The sequence below is a fragment of the Podarcis gaigeae genome (assembly GCF_964106915.1).
Source record: "Podarcis gaigeae genome assembly, chromosome: 16".
NCBI classification, from domain to species: domain Eukaryota; kingdom Metazoa; phylum Chordata; class Lepidosauria; order Squamata; family Lacertidae; genus Podarcis; species Podarcis gaigeae.
Genome location: NC_139693.1, coordinates 21,189,616 through 21,209,086, shown reverse-complemented (window position 1 = coordinate 21,209,086; position 19,471 = coordinate 21,189,616). Strand labels below are relative to the sequence as shown.

Below are 19,471 nucleotides of genomic sequence, written 5' to 3'. Positions count from 1 at the left end.
AAGGAAGGAAAGGAAGGAAGGAAGGAAGGAAGGAAGGAAGGAAGGAAGAAAGAAAGAAAGAAAGAAAGAAAGAAAGAAAGAAAGAAAGAAAGAAAGAAAGAAGGGATTTCTGTTCACATAGAATTATTGGCCTGGTTGGCAGAAATCGGTTCCCAACCAGCAGCCCCTCCCCGCCGCCCAGAGCTCAGCAACCCCTCAGAAGGTGTGACTTGGAGCTCGGCGGTGGGGCGTCCAGCGCAACGAAGCTGGAATGCGGGCGCTCGTGTGAAGTGATTGTTGCCAGAAGCGCCTCGACGTCTCCGTCCCGCTGTCCTGGAGCGGCGGCTTAGTGGTCCCGTGGAGGAGCTGCGCGGTCGCTGCAGGTCGCTAGGCTGAGAGAGCGGCTGGGAGACCCCCTTATCAGCCAAGACCTCCTCGGGCAGGGTCCCTGGTCGTTACAGCCGGAAGAGGGGCCGAAGGAAGGAGCGAGCCGGAGAGGCTGTCAGGAGGGGAAGCGGTGGGTCCTCCTTCACCTCGGCGTCGCGGGTCCGCGGTGCTTTCCTGTCCCGGAGGTAAAGCTCTCTCCGTCTTGGAAGGGGGCGTTGGGTCGCAGGCGAGGCGGGTCTGGACACCCGAGTCGCGGCTGAGGAGTGATGGCTTGTTGGCAGAAAGAAGACCCTGGAGACGGTTCCAGTCTAGGCTTTGACAGGCAGCGTGCTTGGTGGGGAGGGCAGTGGAGGGGCGGAGGAAGGGGGAGCATTCCTTGCAAGCCCCTAGTCCGCTGGGGGTCTGTGCGCCGCTGCCAACTGGACTGCCTCCTGCCTGAAACCCTGGCGAGCTGCTGCCAGTCAGTGTAGGCAGAACTGCGCTAGATGGACCTGTGATCCATTTAGCATGCGCTAAAGGTGCTGGTGGATCCATGGACCTGTGATCCATTTAGCATGCGCTAAAGGTGCTGGTCACGGGCGTAGCCAGGGTTTATTGGAGCGGCAGGCTTTATGGGGGGTGAGGCAGAACCGAGTTACCTGCGAGACTGCGACACAATTGGTCAGTCAGTTAAGTATTTTTATTTATTTACAGTGGTACCTCGGGTTACAGACGCTTCAGGTTACAGACTCCGCTAATCCAGAAATAGTACCTCGGGTTAAGAACTTTGCTTCAGGATGAGAACAAAAATCATGCTCCGGCAGCGCAGTGGCAGCGGGAGGCCCCATTAGCTAAAGTGGTACCTCAGGTTAAGAACAGTTTCAGGTTAAGAACGGACCTCCGGAACGAATTAAGTTCTTAACCCGAGGTACCACTGTACTTGATTTAGGGGAGCAGCTGTCCCCCTGTACGCCCGTGGCACTGGTGTAGTTTGCTTGTTGCTAAAGCATCCATGACAGATTGCCATCCAGCTTCTGCCTAAAAACATCCAATGAAAGGGAGTCCACTATCCCCTGAGGGAGTCCATTCCAGTCCATTTTGCTGAGTTGGAGTCGTGAGGGTGTGGCGGTGTCTATGACAGAAAACATAAGCGCTTCGTTTGCATTGTTGTTGCATTTAAACCCGTGGTGTTAATTCGTGATCCTGTTGCTTCAGTCAAATTTTGTTTGCTTACCCGGCCGGAGATCAGTCAAATGAATTTGCTGAGAGGCGGGATGTACATTGAAATAGAAAATGAATGTATATAACAGGCTCGCTACATTGGAAAGAGTGCACCGCCCACCAGCTGAGATGTGCGCCCGCAGACACACAAACACACACGTCTATCCAGAGGGCAGCTGGAAGGAGGCTGGCGAGACTGTGCCAGTAAAATTGTTCGAGGACTGATCTTCTACAAGGATAAGATGCGTGTGTTCCCATTTGCTATTATGTTGATGCTCAGATTGCTGCTTGTGTTGGCGTAGAAACTCAGCAAGGCTCCATGCTCACCATCCAGCAAATATTAACTTAGGTAATGCGTGAAATCCCGATGTTTAGGGTTGAGCGTGAGAGAAGTGTTTTTGGTTTTTTTTGCGCTACTGTGATCTTAAACTTGCTGCCTTATTTTATTCCCCATCATCTCTCAATCTGTATTTTTTTGTGAGAGATCGCTCTCTTCTTTCAAGAGCATCGCACTGGGTATTTTAAAAATATTTTTAAAGGGATCTGTAGCCTCCTCGGGGCATCCAAGCAACCTGCCTGGGTTCATCTGGTTATCCACAGAATCATGATCAACCACAATAGCCTGCTTCATATAAAAATGCGTTTGTATATCATCCATATCATCCATAATTATAAAGCAATGAAAGAAGCTTATGACACCTTGAATAAATATTTATTATTTATCACATTTAAATCCCACCTTTCCTCCAAGGAACTCAAGGTGGTGAACATAGTCCCCCTCCTAGAATCGTAGAGTTGTAGAGTTGGAAGGGACACCGAGGGTCATCTAGTCCACCCCCCCTGCAATGCAGGCATCTCAGCTAAAGCATCCATGACCAATGGCTATCCAGCCTCTGCCTAAAAACATCCAATGAAGGAGAGTCCACAACCCCCTGAGGGAGTCCATTCCAGTCCATTTTACCCTCACAACAACCCTGCAAGGCAACTCAGGCTGAGAGTGTGTGACTGGCCTGAGGTCGCCAAGTGAGCTTCATCACTGAATGGGGATTTGAACTCTGGTCTCCCAGGTCCTTGTCCAACACTCTAACCCATGGGTAGGCAAACTAAGGCCCGGGGGCCGGATCTGGCCCAATCGCCTTCTAAATCTGGCCCGTGGACGGTCTGGGAATCAGCATGTTTTTGCAGGAGTATAATGTGTCTTTTTATTTAAAATGCATCTCTGGGTTATTTGTGGGGCATAGGAATTCATTCATTTTTTAAAAAAAAATATATAGTCCAGCCCCCCACAAATTCTGAGGGACGGTGGACCAGCCCCCTGCTGAAAAAGTTTGCTGACCCCTGCTCTAACCATTGTACCACACTGGCTTTCATTGTGCATTCTGCCTCTCATCTTAACATACCTCACATGGTTGTTTTGAGGATAAAATGGGGAGTCGGAGAACCATGTCCCTTGTGGACCTGAGAAAAAAGGTGAAATATAAATGCAAGAAGAGTCCCCCTTTGTAGTTCCTCAGGGAAGGGGGGGCGCAGCCCAGGAAAGGGCCTTCTCTGTGGTGGCCCCTAAGCTGTGGAACTGCCTCCCTACAGAGGTGTATCTGGTACTTTCATTATAGAGCTTCCAGAAGAGGCTGAAGACACACCACTTTACCTTGGCTTTTGACACAAGGTGCATGTTTTTGGGACCAACCTTATTTTTACATTTCCAAGTTTCTTTAACATGCTTTTAATATTGTGTTTTAATGTGCTGCAATGTGTTCTAGCACCTTAGGATGAATGACAGACTAATAATAATAATAATAATAATAATAGGTAAAAAGGTAAAGGTAAAGTACACCTGGATGGTTAAGTCCAGTCAAAGGCGACTATGGGGTTGTAGCGCTCATCTCACTTTTAGGCCAGGGGAGCCGGTGTTTGTCCACAGACAGCTGTCCGGGTCATGTGGCCAGCATGACTAAATTGCTTCTGGTGCAACGGGACACCGTGACAGAAATCAGAGTGCACAGAAACACTGTTTACCTTCCTGCCACAGTGGTACCTATTTATCTACTTGCACTGGCATGCTTTCGAAATGCTAGGTTGGCAGGAGCTGGGACAGAGCAATGGGAGCTCACTCCGTTGCAGGGATTTGAACCGCCGACCTTCCGATCGGCAAGCCCAAGAGGCTCAGTGGTTTAGACCACAGCACCATCCGAGTCCCTACAAAATAAAATAACAACAACAACAACAACAACAACAACAACAACAACAACAATAATAATAATATGCCATTCCAAAAGGGGGAAAGAAGTATATATTTTCTCATATTTGCATTAAAAAATGCTTTCATTGTGATGTGGTGGGGCGGGTAATCTATAGCAGGTGTTCCTATTTGGAGAGAGGCAAATGTCTCATTTGGAGACTTCCCCCTTCCACACCCTCCCCAAATGGAGAGCAAGGATATTATGAATGGCCTTGCCTGTGCAACCCTTTCATTGAGGACAGCTCAGCTTCCCCTTCCTACCCAATAAGTCATCCTAAGTTTTGTAGGCTGGGGCTGGGTGGGGGAAACGGGTTGGGAAACACAGATTTTTTTCCACACAAGTGGGCCTTGTTGGTGGGGAGCCCGTGATGGTGTCCAGGGGCATTCTGAGAAGAGGGCTGTTTCTTATTTCATTTTCATTTTCCTTTCATTCCTCCTCCCACCCCAACAATGAGAAGAGATAAAAGCCTCCCCTGAAACCTGCGGCGTATAAAATATCTTCGATTGGAATTCCAGAAGCGCCAGGATATTAATGGGAGGCTTGTGATTCTCAGGCATGAATGGTGTGTGTGCAAGACGTATGCAGAGCAATGTGGTTTTTCTATCAAGATCCAGAAGGGTAGTTGTCTCAGATTCCAGCGGTGCGAGGAGGGCTCAGTGTGCGGCAGCGTGCCCTGATGAAGGAGCTTCTGGGAAAGGACCATTGTTCAAGGGTGGAACATCTGCTTTGCTTGCAGAAGGCCCCAGATTAAACCCCTGGCATCTCCAGGTAGGGCTGGGAAAGGTGCCCTGCCTGAGACCCTGGAGAGCAGCTGCCAGTCAGTGTAGGCAATACAGTGGTACCTTGGTTTGCAACCGTTTTGGATTACAACCACGTCAAACCGGAACTGCGTGTCTTTTTTTTGAATTGTTGTTGTTGTTTAGTCATTTAGTAGTGTATTGGGAGAGAAAAATTAGGAGGGGAAGAACCTTAGGCAGTATCCGTTCTCTGGATACTTGAGTATCATCGGCCTTTAGTGTCATCGGCCCAATTCTGTGGAACCTCCTGCCAACAGAGATTTATTGAGCACCTTCTGTGCCAGGTTTTGAATGCCTGCTAAAAACTTTTTTGTTCTCCCAGGCCTATGCAGGCAATTGTGAATACATACCCCACAAAGGCATATTGATGTATTTAATTCCATTTTGCTTTTAATTTTGCTTTTCACTTTTTATGATGTCATGCTTTGGTTTGATTTTTTTATATTGCTGTAAACTGCCATGATTGTTTAGTTGTTTAGTCATGTCTGACTCTTCGTGACCCCATGGACCGGAGCACGCCAGGCACTTCTGTCTTCCACTGCCTCCCGCAGTTTGGTCAAACTCATGCTGGTAGCTTCGAGAACACTGTCCAACCATCTTGTCCTCTGTCGTCCCCTTCTCCTTGTGCCCTCCATCTTTCCCAACATCAGGGTCTTTTCCAGGGAGTCTTCTCTTCTCATGAGGTGGCCAAAGTATTGGAGCCTCAGCTTCAGGATCTGTCCTTCCAATGAGCACTCACGGCTGATTTCCTTAAGAATGGAGAGGTTTGTTCTTCTTGCAGTCCATGGGACTCTCAAGAGTCTCCTCCAGCACCATAATTCAACCCATTTTTGGGGGGGGGTTACAGCCCATTGGGGGGGGAGGCCCCATTGGTGAAAGCGCACCTTGGGTTACAAACTGTTTTGGTTTACAACTGGATCTCTGGAACGGATTATGGTTGTAAACCAAGGTACCACTGTACTGAGTTAGATGGACTGGTGGTCTGACTTAAAATAAGGCAGCTTCCCATAGGAGCCAACTCCTAGGGGCCAAGGTCCCTTTGTCTCCCCTCCCCCAAATAAAATATTTGAGGGGACTGTACGCCCAAAGGTTGGTGGGCATTGCCATTCAAATGGTAATGTGCCACCATTCAAATTGTGTCTGTGTTGTCAAATAAAATGTTACCTTCAGTTGGCTAATACCACACAGAGACACACAAGAACAGGTTGGAACGTGGACCAGGATTGTAAACATTGAAGACAAAAGGCCACAAAGAGTCAGAGATCAGTTTGATGTTTCTGTGCATACAAAATAAGAACAGTGATCAGGTTGTACAATCAAATTGGATTTGGTGCTCTGGAGTCGAGTACAACAAACTCACTCTTCCTGCCCCCCACACGGACTTTTCGTGAGAAGGACAGTGATGGGAAGATACACCAGGAAGCATGAGATAATAATTGTGTTTTTTTCCACCAAACCTGTGGGAAGAGGTAGGTCAGGCTGAGAAGCAATGACTTGGGCCAAGGTCACCCAATGAGCTTTGTGGCTGATTGGGGATTTGAACCCTGGTCTCCCAGGTCTCCTAGCATGACACTCTAACCACTATGCCACGCTGGTTCTCATTGTGTATCCTGAAGCATGTCCAGCATCAATCCATCACTGATAGTGCATTAGTGATGGACTGATACTGGGCCATTCATGCAATTCTCTGCTTTGTTAGTTGTTCTGTGATGTTTCCCCAGTGTTACTGCTTTATTGCCACATGGAAGGGGCACCCTTGCCTTCGTTATGCACCTTTAGGAATAATAATAATAATAATAATAATAATAATAATAATTTATTTTTTGTACCCCACCCATCTGGCAGGTCTCCCCAGCCACTCTGGACGGCTTCCAACAAAGATTGAAAAATACATTAAAATGTCACACATTAAAAACTTCCCTAAACAGGACAGCCTTCAGATGTCTTCTAAATGTCAGGCAGTTGTTTATCTCTTTGACATCTGATGGGAGGGCGTTCCACAGGGCGGGTGCCACTACCGAGAAGGCCCTCTGCCTGGTTCCCTGTAGCTTTGCTTCTTGCAGTGAGGGGACCGCCAGAAGGACCTCAGCATCCGGGCAGAATGATGGGGGTGGAGACGCTCCTTCAGGTATACTGGGTTGAGGCCATTTAGGACTTTAAAGGTCAACACCAACACTTTGAATTGTGCTCAGAAATGTACATGAGCTCAGATAATCATGAATGCACAATGGAAAGGACATCTGGAGGGTTTCTCTTTTAGTAGTGCAGGGATCGTGGAGACAAGGCATATCAACAGCTGCTAGCCAAGCTGGCCATATTTTACCTCCATTATTGAAGTCATTATGCTTCTGAATACTAGTTGCCGGGAATTGCAACTGGTTGCTATTGCAATGATGTCCTACTTGCAGGATGCCTACTGGCATCTACTTGGCCACGGTGATGACAGGATTCTGTAAAAGATTGGTCATTGGCCTGATGCAGCAGACTCTTCTCATGATCTTACTGTGGACTAGAGACATGTAGAAGCAGTGGCAGGAGGAGTGGCATCATCAATGCACACATGCCTTGAAGGTGCGGTCCTAGCAACACCATCCATTTAAAGCACATCCAATGCAGATTTAAAGCACATAACTTCCCACTCCCCAAAAAATCCCGGGAACTGTAGTTTGTTAAGGCTGGGAATTGTAGCACAGTGAGAGGGGGGGCACAGTTCCCAGGATTCTTTGGGGGAAGGATGAACTCAGTGGGACTGCTGTCGGCAAAAGGCATTCCATCTGTTTCTAGGACCTGAGCATTTATCCCTCCAACACCTTGATTTGGGCAGAATGGACTTCTCTCTCTCTCTCTCTCTCTCTCTCTCTCTCTCTCTCTCTCTCTCTCTCCCCCCCCCCCCAATTTTTTCAAGATTTTTAGAATAACAACATTTCCCCATTCATCTTAACACCAAATTCATCTTGTCTGACCCCACCCCCAGTTTTTCAATTTTTTTACATTTCTTCCCCTTGCATATACAGTGGTACCTCAGGTTACATATGCTTCAGGTTACATACACTTCAGGTTACACACTCCGCTAACCCAGAAATAGTGCTTCAGGTTAAGAACTTTGCTTCAGGATGAGAACAGAAATCATGCTCCGGCGGCGCGGCGGCAGCAGGAGGCCCCATTAGCTAAAGTGGTGCTTCAGGTTAAGAACAGTTTCAGGTTAAGAACGGACCTCTGGAACAAATTAAGTACTTAACCCGAGGTACCACTGCTTTTCCAATTAATTTCCAATTCTTATTTTTTTCTAAGATATCCAGCTATCTCATATATGCTACACCAATCCTGCTAATGTTCTACCATATTTACAGTGCTCTTTAACATAATCTATGCGGGACGCGGGTGGCGCTGTGGGTAAAACCTCAGTGCCTAGGACTTGCTGATCGCATGGTCAGCGGTTCAAATCCCCGCAGCAGGGTGAGCTCCCGTTGTTCGGTCCCAGCTCCTGCCAACCTAGCAGTTCGAAAGCACCCTTAAGTGCAAGTAGATAAATAGGTACCGCTTATAGCGGGAAGGTAAACGGTGTTTCCGTGTGCTGCGCTGGTGCTGGCTCGCCAGCTGCAGCTTCGTCACGCTGGCCACGTGACCCGGAAGTGTCTTCGGACAACGCCGGCTCACGGCCTCTTGAGCAAGATTAGCACGCAACCCTAGAGTCGGACACGACTGGCCCGTACGGGCAGGGGTACCTTTACCTTTTAACATAATCTATACATTTTATCCAATCTTGCTTGAATTTCTTCTTGTCTTGATGCCTGAACTTCACAGTAAATTCCGCCATTTCGGCATAGTCTATCATCTTGTTTATCCATTTTTCCTTCGTTAGTATGCCATCTTCTTTCCGCTTTGGGGCAAATAACATTCTAGCAGCCGTGGCAGCGTACATAAATAGTCTCTTTACATTCTTTGGTATTTCTTCTCCCATTATTCCAAGCAAAAAAGGCTTCTGGTTTTTTATGAAAAGTTATCTTAAACATTGTTTTTAATTCATTATATATCATTTCCCAGAAGTCTTTTGCTTTTTCACAAGTCCACCACGTGTGAAAAAAGCACCTCCATTGTCTTTACATTTCCAAATATATTTTGGAGGAATGGGCAGAATGGACTTCTGGTCTCTGATAAAGTGCTAATTATGAACACAAAAGCATAATATGAGCCTGCTGGATCCGGCCAATGGCCAGCTAGTCCAGTATCCTCTTGCAATGCCTACCCAAATGTCTATGGGGAACCTGCAAGCAGGACCTGAGCACAGGAGCATTCTTCTCCAACCAGTGATTTCCAGCACTTGGCACTCAGAAGCAATTGGTTGGAGACAGAGCATAGCCATTGTGGCTCATAGCCATGGGAAGCCCTCTCCTCCATGGATTTGTCTAATCATCTTTTAAGGACATCCAAGTTGGTGGCCATCAGGAACGAGTCCCATTATTTCACTGCGTGAAGAAGTCCTTTCTTTGCTCTGTCTTGAATCTTCCAAGATTCAGCTGCAGCGGATGCCCACGAGTTCTAGTGTTGTGAACAGAGGGAGAACTTTTTCTCTATCCACTTTATCCATGCCGGGCATCACCATATGAACTTCTCTCATGTCGCCTCTTACTTGCCTTTGCTCTAAGCCAGTGTTTCCCAAACTTGGGTCTCCAACTACAATTCCCATCATCCCTCACCACTGCCCCTGCTAGCTAGGGGCGATGGGAGTTGTAGTCCCAAATAAAAGCTGGAGCCCCAAGTTTGGAAAACACTAAACTAACAAGTCCCAAACGCTGCAACCTTTCCCCATAGGGAAGTCGCTCCATTCCCTTGATCATGTTGGTTGCCCTTCTCTGAAATTTCCCCATGTTCCAACTCTACAATATTATAGAGGCTTACTTGGAAGGAAGCGTCGCTGAATGGAGCCAGGTTTATTTCCAAGCGTGCTTAGGATGGCGGCTTTTTTTTTTTTTTACTTTAGGATGGGGGCTTGTTTGCTTAGCAATGAGTGAGATCCGAGAGAGGAGCCGGCTTCGTTCTTCCGCTTTCACTCAACAGCCCCCATTTGCGTTAATTTTGCAAATTTGGGAAACAGAAGAACAAGACCGCCCGGCTGAAACCTCTCCAAGGACATTCTCCCAAGGCGCATAGCTGTCAACGTTTCCCTTTTTTTTAAGGGAAATCTCCTTATTCCCAATAAGATTCCTCGCAAGAAAAGGGAAAAGTTGACAGCTATGCCCAAGGGCTGCTCGCCGGAAGGGATTTTTCTGGACGTTGAACGTCGGGTCAGCAAAGAATGTCACCGGGTTATACAGATAATTCGTCTTGTTAAAGCATAATTTGGGGGCTAGGGCATTCCAGGGTTTCGACCCTTCTACTTGAATATGAGTCCTACATGGAATCCAGTGGAACTGCTCAGATGAGACTCGCATTTTTACCCTGGTCTTTGGTACCTGAGATATGCGTTTTCAGGACCTACTCCTATTCTTGTGAATGTCATCTTTTAACCGTTTTTAATTGATTTTTTTTTAATTGTCGTATCCTCTCTTGGGACCTGCTGGTGAACGGCGGATAATAATGAAAATAGTAGTAGATAATGACAATAATTATTATTTTCCCTGTACGTAGAAGGAAAGGAAGCCACCAGCTTACAAACATGTGTTTCTGGATAGCAGGGAAGCCCACTGAACTCAGAGGAACTTGCTCCCGAGTAAATGTGCGTAGAATTGCGTTGCTGTTTCACTTCCCCTCTATTTTGTTATTCATTACTTATTTCAGATTTTCAAATTTCGTTTCCCTGCGGTTCATTTCAAAGGCTGCCTTCTTAGCACCCGTTTTCTGAAATCAGGGGTGCGTCCTAAAAGGCTAGGGAGAGCTAAAAATTCCTAATTACCCATTCTATAACAATCCAGGCACGTAGACCAGGTATACAGCGTCCAAACATTGCCGAGCCTGTGATCCTATGAGAGTGCGCTCCAACGGACGCAATGGGCTTTACTTCCGAGTAAACGTGCGCAGGATTTTGCGTCCCGAATGTAGGAACGTTCTGTCCACCCTGACTTTTAGGCGTTGTGCAAAATGACGACGGCAGATTCGTGCAATTCATTTTTCCATCCTCTCTGCGATTTGCTTAAGCGCATTTGGAACAATTCCTGTAGCTGATATTAAAAGACAGAGATCATATAAATCGTCCCGAGTTTCCAGATGTGGAGGCCAACTTTTGTAGCGCGTGTTGATTTAGTAGATTTATTGATTTAGTTGTTTTTTTAAATCCCCTCCCCAATATTATCTGCGATAGGTATTGGGGGAGGAATGCCCATTATAGTAGCTTACGTAGTTGAGGGCTGTGTTTTTGGGAGGTGGGGGAATTGTCATCAGAATTATGTCGAGTCTTTCTTTTCTTTTTTTAATGGTCCTGTTAGCTTTATGCGTATGACTCAGATGCAAGACTAAATTTGCAAAGGGTGGTGGGTAGAGAGCTCTGAATTAGTTGGGTGATACTGTTCAGTAAACCCAGCTGAGCTGAAGAACTCTGACAATCGAACTGTGTGTGCCAAGATGTTCTGCGTGCCATTAATGTGCAGGGCAGAAAGATATTCTATTTACCATTGCTTCGGTTTGGCCTTTGCAAATTCTGCAATTTTCCGTGTGTCTGTGTGTATATGCGCGCGCACTAGTATCGGTTGCACCCCTACTATTCTGCTCCCCAACCCCCTGCCACTCCCCCACATTAACCCCCTAGAGTTCCCCCCTCCCACCCCATGCAACTACTAAGCTCGCTTTTCACCTTCCCAACATTGTTTCTGAAACTACTTCTCTCTTGTGGTCTGCAACCCTGTTTTGCTCCCCTGTTTTCACCTGCACCCCAATTCTCCCTGTCCTTTCACGTAAGCACCTCTTGCACGTAAGTCACCCCTGTAGCAACCTCCTGCGCGTAGGTGTGTGTGTATCTTGTATGTATCATCTGTAGTGATAAAATCTTAATTTTCTGCTTGAAATGACCACTTTTGTCCGTTAAGGCGAACGGGTTTTTGAGTCCCTAGAAATTAAACTCCTTTTCAGGGAGCTGAGAAAGGCACATGGGGGAAACCACGACCATATCTGGCCCAGGGATTTCCTCCAATAAATGTTCATCTCGCTCATTATGCGGGCTCAATTCATCCAGCTTTATTTCAGCGGCTCTTTTTATCATTGCCCGTTATTAGGTAAAGGTAAAGGGACCTCTGACCATTAGGTCCAGTCGGAACCGACTCTGGGGTTGCGGCGCTCATCTCGCTTTATTGGCCGAGGGAGCCAGCGTACAGCTTCCGGGTCATGTGGCCAGCATGATAAGCCGCTTCTGGCAAACCAGAGCAGCTCACGGAAACGCCATTTACCTTCCCGCCGGAGCGGTACCTATTTATCTACTTGCACTCTGACGTGCTTTCGAACTGCGAGGTTGGCAGGAGCAGGGACCGAGCAACGGGAGCTCACCCCGTCGCGGGGATTCGAACCGCAGACCTTCTGATCGGCAAGTCCTAGGCTCTGTGGTTTAACCCACAGCGTCACCCGTTATTACTACTGTATTCATATTATCATTCAACACCGTCGGCGTCTATAGCTCTCCTGGTCGCGAGAAGCTTGCTATCACTATCGATCAGGCACACAGTTAAGACTGAAGTAGCTTCCGCCCAAGAATCCTGGGACTTTGGGAATTGTAGCTCTGTGGGGGAACTACAGTTCCCAGAATGGCTTTTTGGGGGAGAGAAGCCTTGTGTTTTAAAAGTGCATTGGACCTGCTTTAAATGATTGGTGTGGATCTGCCCATAGCTAAAGTGAAACATTCTTAAGAGGCAATCTAGTGGAAATGTCAAGGAAGCATGAATGTGACCGCCTCAGACTGGAATGACCGTCTTTCTCCTGGAAAATAACAAGTCCTTCAGGGGTGCTCCGGCCTGGGTAAGGGGGCATTTAAGCCACAGATTTAAAAGTGCATAAGTGAGCGTGGATTGTGACTTTCTTTTGTTGTTAGAGGACAGTGCTGAAGAGCCGAAGGACGTGCAAGACATCTTTAGACAGCATATTTTGCGGAACATCCTCCAAAACCCTTCCCTATAGAACCTATATAGGGTAACGGGTTCTATTAATTGATTGATTAATTAATGCATAATACGCACAGCCCATTCATGTCTAGCAGAAGGACATTCACCCGTGTAAGATTTTTCTTTTCTTTTCCCTTAGAAGGGGGCCGCTGGCGAGGAAGAATAGCTACATTATTTATGTCAAAAATTCCCAGTGCATGTATGGAGGGGAAAGTATCCCCCAAATTCCCTATAACCTCCTCCCTGACCCCTGCATTCTTGAGCGCGAGCGCACAAAATATTAGACGGACAAAACCCTTCTTTTTTTTTTTGTACCCAGATTGAAAGCAGAACTTGTTCTATGGGTATTTTTTTTTTTTTTTGAAAGGAAAATAATACGGCCTGGGGGGATTGTTGTATGATTTTATGAAGCCATAAATACTTGAATGCCCTCGTACACGACCAGAACTTCGGGATTACGTGTGTGGAGGGAAATGTGGGGCAGTGGCTGGTTTTGTAGTGGGAAAGGGGGGCTGGCGTAAAAAAAGGTTATCCTGTGTAGGCTATTAAATTGCAACTTGATCCTGGCAAGCGTCCTCTTCCCCCTCCCCAACCCGCCCCCACCTCCCTGACCGGGCTCAGTTCTCCGAGAAGTTCTCCTCCGCACGCCCTATTTAAATAAAGGCTCGGGGGAAAGTCCCGGCTCTTTTAATGAATGGATTCCGCTTTCCGCCTCGCGTTCCTGCTTGCAGGGGCGCTCATCGGCTCCCAAACCAAACCTATGCAAGTCCATTCGTTCATGCCATAGAATAATGCGCCCTGTTGTTCTGCTTCTTCGTATTCTCTCTCCCCCCCCCCCCAATTTATTACCAGCCCTTCACACTCGGGTCCCCTACGGTGGGTTACAACAATTAAAAACACAACGTCAATATTTAAACCCAGTGTGTTTACGCGATATGAATAACATCTCAAAAACAATTCAAAGGTACAAAAATAAGGTAGTATTTATATAGTGTAAGGTAGATTCAGGACAGATAAAAGAAACGACTTCTTCGCACAGCCTGTGGAACTCTCTGCCACAGGAGGCAGTGGTGGCCACCAACTTGGATGGCTTTAAAAGAGGGTTGGGCAAATTCATGGAGAAGTCCATCGGTGATGACTAGCCATCAGGGCTATGATCTGCTTCTGAAAACCAGTTGTTGGAAACCACAGGAGGGGAAGAGCGCTTTTGTGCTTGGTCTTGCCTGAGGTAATCTGGTTGGCCACTGTGAGAACAGGATGCTGGACTAAATGGGCCATCAGCCTGATCCAGCAGCCTCTTCTTTTCTTCTTATTAGTAGCAGTATTTTACGTGTAATAATAATAGTGGTATTAATAGCATTATTTTAGGTGGTGGTGAGGACTACGGTGGGAAAATGATAACCGAGATGGTGGACCTCTTTTGTGAGAGTAATCTCTCCCCCCCCCACACACACAAAATACCCCTCGGTGTATTATCTTTACTCTTGCACCTTCATATCGCTATTAATATTCTCTTTGGATAGCCTTCAAAGAGCGGCAGCGGGGGGTGGGGGGAGTTTGGTGGTGCCCCCTTCTTAATTCTCTTGTGAAATTCTCTCTTTGCATCCCGCGATGAAAGAAAGCCCCGCTTGTGTTTGACATCATCCAAAGCTGCTCGTTTGGATGGAGGAGGCGGCGGGGGGTGTTCTTTCTCTCGCCCCCCCTCCAGCCTGTCACTATCACTTAGGTAATGTTTTTCCTCGCGATGGATTTCGCTGGAGATTAATTATTCCCTTCCAACCCGCCTTTCTCACCAGCTGGGGCGTTATCTGAAAGCAGTACGCAGCGTGTGAGTGCTGTGGGGGGCGGGGCGGGGCGGGGCGCTACCTCCCTCCCCGCAAGGAGAAATAAAATTTTATTACTGAATGCTCAAAGACCCCTAAGACCATATTCATGTTAGCCCTATGATAGCACTTTAAACAGTCATGCCTCCCCCTCAAAGAATTCTGGGAGCTGTAGTTTATTAAGGGTGCTAGGAGTTGCCTGGAAGCCCTTAATCCCCCTCACAGAACGACAATTCCCAGAATCCCATGGTAAGAGGCACAGGAGTCAACTCCTAGGGGCCGAGAGTTTTTCATCCCCCCTTTAAAATATTTGAGGGGGCCGGGCCACTCCAAAGTTGATGGGCATTGCCATTCAAATGGTGTGCGTACATCACGTCATGTGATCAATTATGCAGGGCAGGGCTTACCTCCCCCCCATATTTTATTCAGGTTGGCACTTCTGGGAAGAGGGATAGATTATTAAACCACTCTGAGAATTATAACTCTGTGAGGGGGAATAGGAGTCTCTCAGCACCATGGGCGTAGTATAGTGGTACCTCGGGTTACAGATGCTTCAGGTTACAGACACTTCAGGTTACAGACTCCGCTAACCCAGAAATGGTACCTCGGGTTAAGAACTTTGTTTCAGGATGAGAACAGAAATCATGCTCCGGCGGTGCAGCAGCGGCAGGACGCCCCATTAGCTAAAATGGTGCCTCAGGTTAAGAACAGTTTCAGGTTAAGAACGGACCTCCAGAACGAATTAAGTTCTTAACCCGAGGTACCACTGTAAATCAACAAAAATTCTTAACTAACTGAGGTTCTGCCCCCCTAACTTAAAGCCTCCCCCCCACATAAATCCTGGTTACGCCCATACTCAGCACCCATAGCAAACTACAACTTCCAGGATTCTCTGGGGGAAGCCATGGCTGTTTAAAGCACTATCATTCCTGGTCAGATGAGGCAAAGGAAGTGGCCGCACACAGAGAGTCCTTTCTAGTAAGAACTCCCCTTCTACTGTACTAGCAAAGCATGCATTTGTGATTTGGCTGCAAACCCCACACTCCTGAATGCTTTTTGCTTGGCTGGAATGCGTCCTTGAACCCTGATGGTGCTTCTAGATTGCCTGGATGGAAGGAGGATAGAGAGGGTTGTCTGAGGGTATGTTGAAATTAACCTACTTATAACAAGGTAAGATCTACATGCATTGCTCCATCCACTTTTGCTCTGGCCCCACCCATGAATCCCATGTGGCCCCCGTGAAGTTGCATAGAAGGAACTGTTGTGGGAATGTTCAGGGTGGCAGGAGAGGATATATTGTTTATTAATATCCTTCCTAACTTGCGCTAGCAAGTTCATTTACTTAGCAGAGTTTACATTCCCCCTTTACATGCATAGCAGATAGCTGGTTGCAGGCTTGTGTAAGCCTCTCACTATTATACAATTCAATCTGCCTCAGATTGAATTGTATGTTCTTGGCAAATTCCCTTGAATCCATCTTAAAAGAATAAAGATGCCACAATCTCATTCAAAGTCAATAAAAGAAGTTTCCTCATCAGTTCACAGTTGGATCCCTGAAGGCAGACTTAGTTACAAATATGTACATGTGGATCTACCCCATATGGGGGGATAATCCCAGTGTTTCTGCTAGCTGAGAGCTAGCAGAGCAGTCCTAGCTAAAAGCTGGTCAAACGAAGAAGGAAGTGAAAAAGAGAGAGGTGTGCTGCGTGACTCGTCCTTTTGTTACCTGGACAGGTTAGGTCACACCCACCTTCTATCACATGCAACAGGAAGGATGCTCCAGCCAGGAGGAACAGGAACATGTTTGGCTGGACCAAACATTCCCTCGCATGTCTTCTCTAGCATTACCAGGAATGTTGTACTTGACTGCCTCTCGTGGATCACATCCCACAACTATGGCCCTCAAGCTATAAGTGGCTTTCCAAATTCTGCTCTAAACCACCACCACACAGGGGAACGAGGTTCCTTAATGGCAGAACTGATGTCACCCGCCCTTTAAGCAAAATTAGTCCACCCACACAGTGGGGGGAAAGAACAATTGTCTGAGCCAAGGACTCCTATTAATGACAGAGTGTCTTGGCACGTGTCTGGAAGGGCTCTGGCACATTCCGGTTCCTTTGATCACCTTTCAGATAACAGAATCCTAAATGGATGCCTTCCTTTGTACCGGGGAACAAAAGCATCAAAAGAGAAAAGAAGTAAAAATAAATGTATGCAGGACTCCCCGCATTCCCCCCCTCACAGAGAATGTGCCAGCTGTTCCTGGGCACTTTAAAAACAAAACAAAACAAAAACAGCCACTTTATTGAACACACATATAAACTTCACCTCTGTTGCAAGGAGCACTTTTGCAATTTGAAGGGGGAAAACCTAAAATAATAGGCCTTGTGTCAGTTTCTTGGCTTCAAATCCAAGAAACTCTTGCTGTGTCTTTTCTAACCACATCTTGTACACTTGCCTTGGAAAAAAGGGGAGAGGAGGGAGGAGTGTGGCTGGAGTCTGGAGGAATTAAAAGAGAAATGTTTATATCTGTTCTCTAATGTAGGTGGCCTCCTCTCAAGCTTGGGCCTTTTGTTTCTGCTCCTGCACCATTTGGGTTCTCTATCTCTGCCAAGATCTTACCTTTTCTGTGTTCTTGGTCAAACAAAACAAAACAAAACACACACACACACATGCATAAAAACATGAGAAACAGTCCTAGGACCTGGGAAGTAAAGGGTAAAGCACTCCTGACCATTAGGTCCAGTTGTGGCCGACTCTGGGGTTGTGGAGCTCATCTTGCTTTATTGGCCAAGGGAGCCGGCGTACACCTTCCGGGTCATGTGGCCAGCATGACTAATCCACTTCTGGCGAACCAGAGCAGTGCACAGAAACGCCATTTACCTTCCTGCAGGAGTGGTACCTATTTATCTACTTGCACTTTGACGTGCTTTCGAATTGCTTCATGGCAGGAGCAGGGACCGAGCAACGGGAGCTCACCCCGTCACGGGGATTCGAACCGCTGACCTTCTGATCGGCATGTCCTAGGCTTTGTGGTTTAACCCACAGCACCACCCATGTCCTAGGACCTGGGAGACCAGGGTTCAAATTCCCACTCACTGAAGAGTGAACCTTGGACAAGCTACTGTCTCTTAGTCCAACCCACCTCGCAAGGTTGTTGCAAGGATAAACCAGGGAGGCAGAATGTTGTGGTTTGCAGCCATGGTTAGCCTTCTCCTCCATGCATTTGTCCAGCCCTCCATGTTGGTGGCAGCCACTGCCTCCTGTGGCTGTGAGTTCCATAGTTTAGCTGTGAGTTGCATGAAGAAGCATTTTCTTTTATCCATCCTGAATATTCCAACATTCAGCTTCACTTGAATTTCCATGATTTCTAGGGTCAAGAGGGAGAAAAACTTTTCTCTGTCCACTTTTCTCCATGACGGGCATCATTTTATATATCTATCATGTCACCTCTCGTTCACCTGTTCTCTAAACTGAAATGTCCCGAACACTGCAACCTTGGCTCATAGGGGCATTGCGCCATCCCCGTTACCATTTTGGCTGCCCTTTCCTGAACCTTTTCGAACTCTGCAATACCCTCCAATATAAGCCACCCTTTGTTCACCTCATTCTGGAGGTCCTGTTGGGCTCCCCACTCCCATCAGCCCCAATCAATTTGGCCCAATGGTCAGGTATATGATGGGATTTGCAGTTCAAAACATCTTGAGGGCCCTCACTGGGGAAGACTGGCTTAAGCTTGCATGGACCACAGTCGATGTCACCTGGTTCATGAAGCACAATCCTTCCTTTTGAAGGCTGTCCATGTAAAGCAGGGGTGCCCAAACTTTTTTCAAAGAGGGCCAGATTTGATGAAGTGAACATGCGTAAGGGCCGACCAAAGTTGTTGTTGAACTTTTTTTAGGATTTCCCCCCAAAGTTGTTGAGCTTTTTTACTATTTCCCCCCAAAGTAGTTGAGGATCTGGGGGACCGAATTAGGCCCCCAGAACAGACGTTGGACATGCCTGATGTAAACCAAGCTGAGAGTTGAATGTCTGGAACCCTGAAGAGTCGTTGCCAGCTAGTGTAGACAATATGGAGCTAGGAGGGCCAATGGTGTGGGATGTATTATCACAGTAGCAGTCAAACACAACATTTCCTGTTGCCTAGAATGGACGCACAAGGGGATGTTGCTCCAGACAAGGAGGACTTCCTGTCATACCTGCTCTGGAGTATCCTCCTCCTGTGTGTGACCAGGTAGATGGGTGTGACCATAGCAGACCCTTTAAAAGGGTTAGTCACACAGCCATCTTCCTCTTTGGCTCTTATGCTGCTCTTTTCCTCTTTTTGCCTTTTTCCATTTTCACATTTCGGATTCCTCTCTGCTGGCTCTTAGCCAGCAGCACATGGCTCATCCTTACAGAGGATGACAGCCACGAGGTAGAAAGTCTGAGACTTAGCTCAGACTTCTTTTCTCTACAAATGTAACTGTAATCCACAAGATAAAGCCTTCCTTCGGGAAACAATAACAATAACAATAACAATAACAATAATAATAATATATTACTGTATTCATACCCTGCCCATCTGGCTGGGCCTCCCTAGCCACTCTGGGCAGCTTCCAACAAAATATTAAAATACCGTAATGCATCAAGCATTAAAAGCTTCCCTAAACAGGGCTGCCTTCAGATGTCTTCTAAAAGTCTGGTAGTTGTTGTTCTCTTTGACATCTGGTGGGAGGGCGTTCCACAGGGCGGGCGCCATTACTGTGAACTGAATGTAAGTAAACTTTACCACTACTTTCAAAGAAGGCTGTCGTGTTCTTATTATTTTTAAGAGGGAAATAAAGGGGAAATTTACCAGGAACAATCCAATCTGGACCAGCCAGACTGGTTTGTTCAACTTATATGATTCTAGCGAATAATTCAACCTGCTTCCAGACAAGGGAATGTGCTCTGCTACTTGCTCACTAGCGTGAGTGACGAAG

The 19,471-nt window shown here is 47.0% G+C and overlaps 1 protein-coding gene across 1 annotated transcript in view; it reads left to right on the top strand.

Annotated features, from left to right (window-relative positions):
* The first annotated feature begins 340 nt into the window (after positions 1-340).
* TBX5 (T-box transcription factor 5) overlaps positions 341-19,471 on the top strand; it is a 96,949-nt gene continuing 77,818 nt past the window's right edge. The window contains exon 1 of the mRNA XM_083717370.1: positions 341-551. The gene's annotated coding sequence lies outside the window, so the exon portion shown is untranslated. The remainder of the gene's footprint in view (positions 552-19,471) is intronic.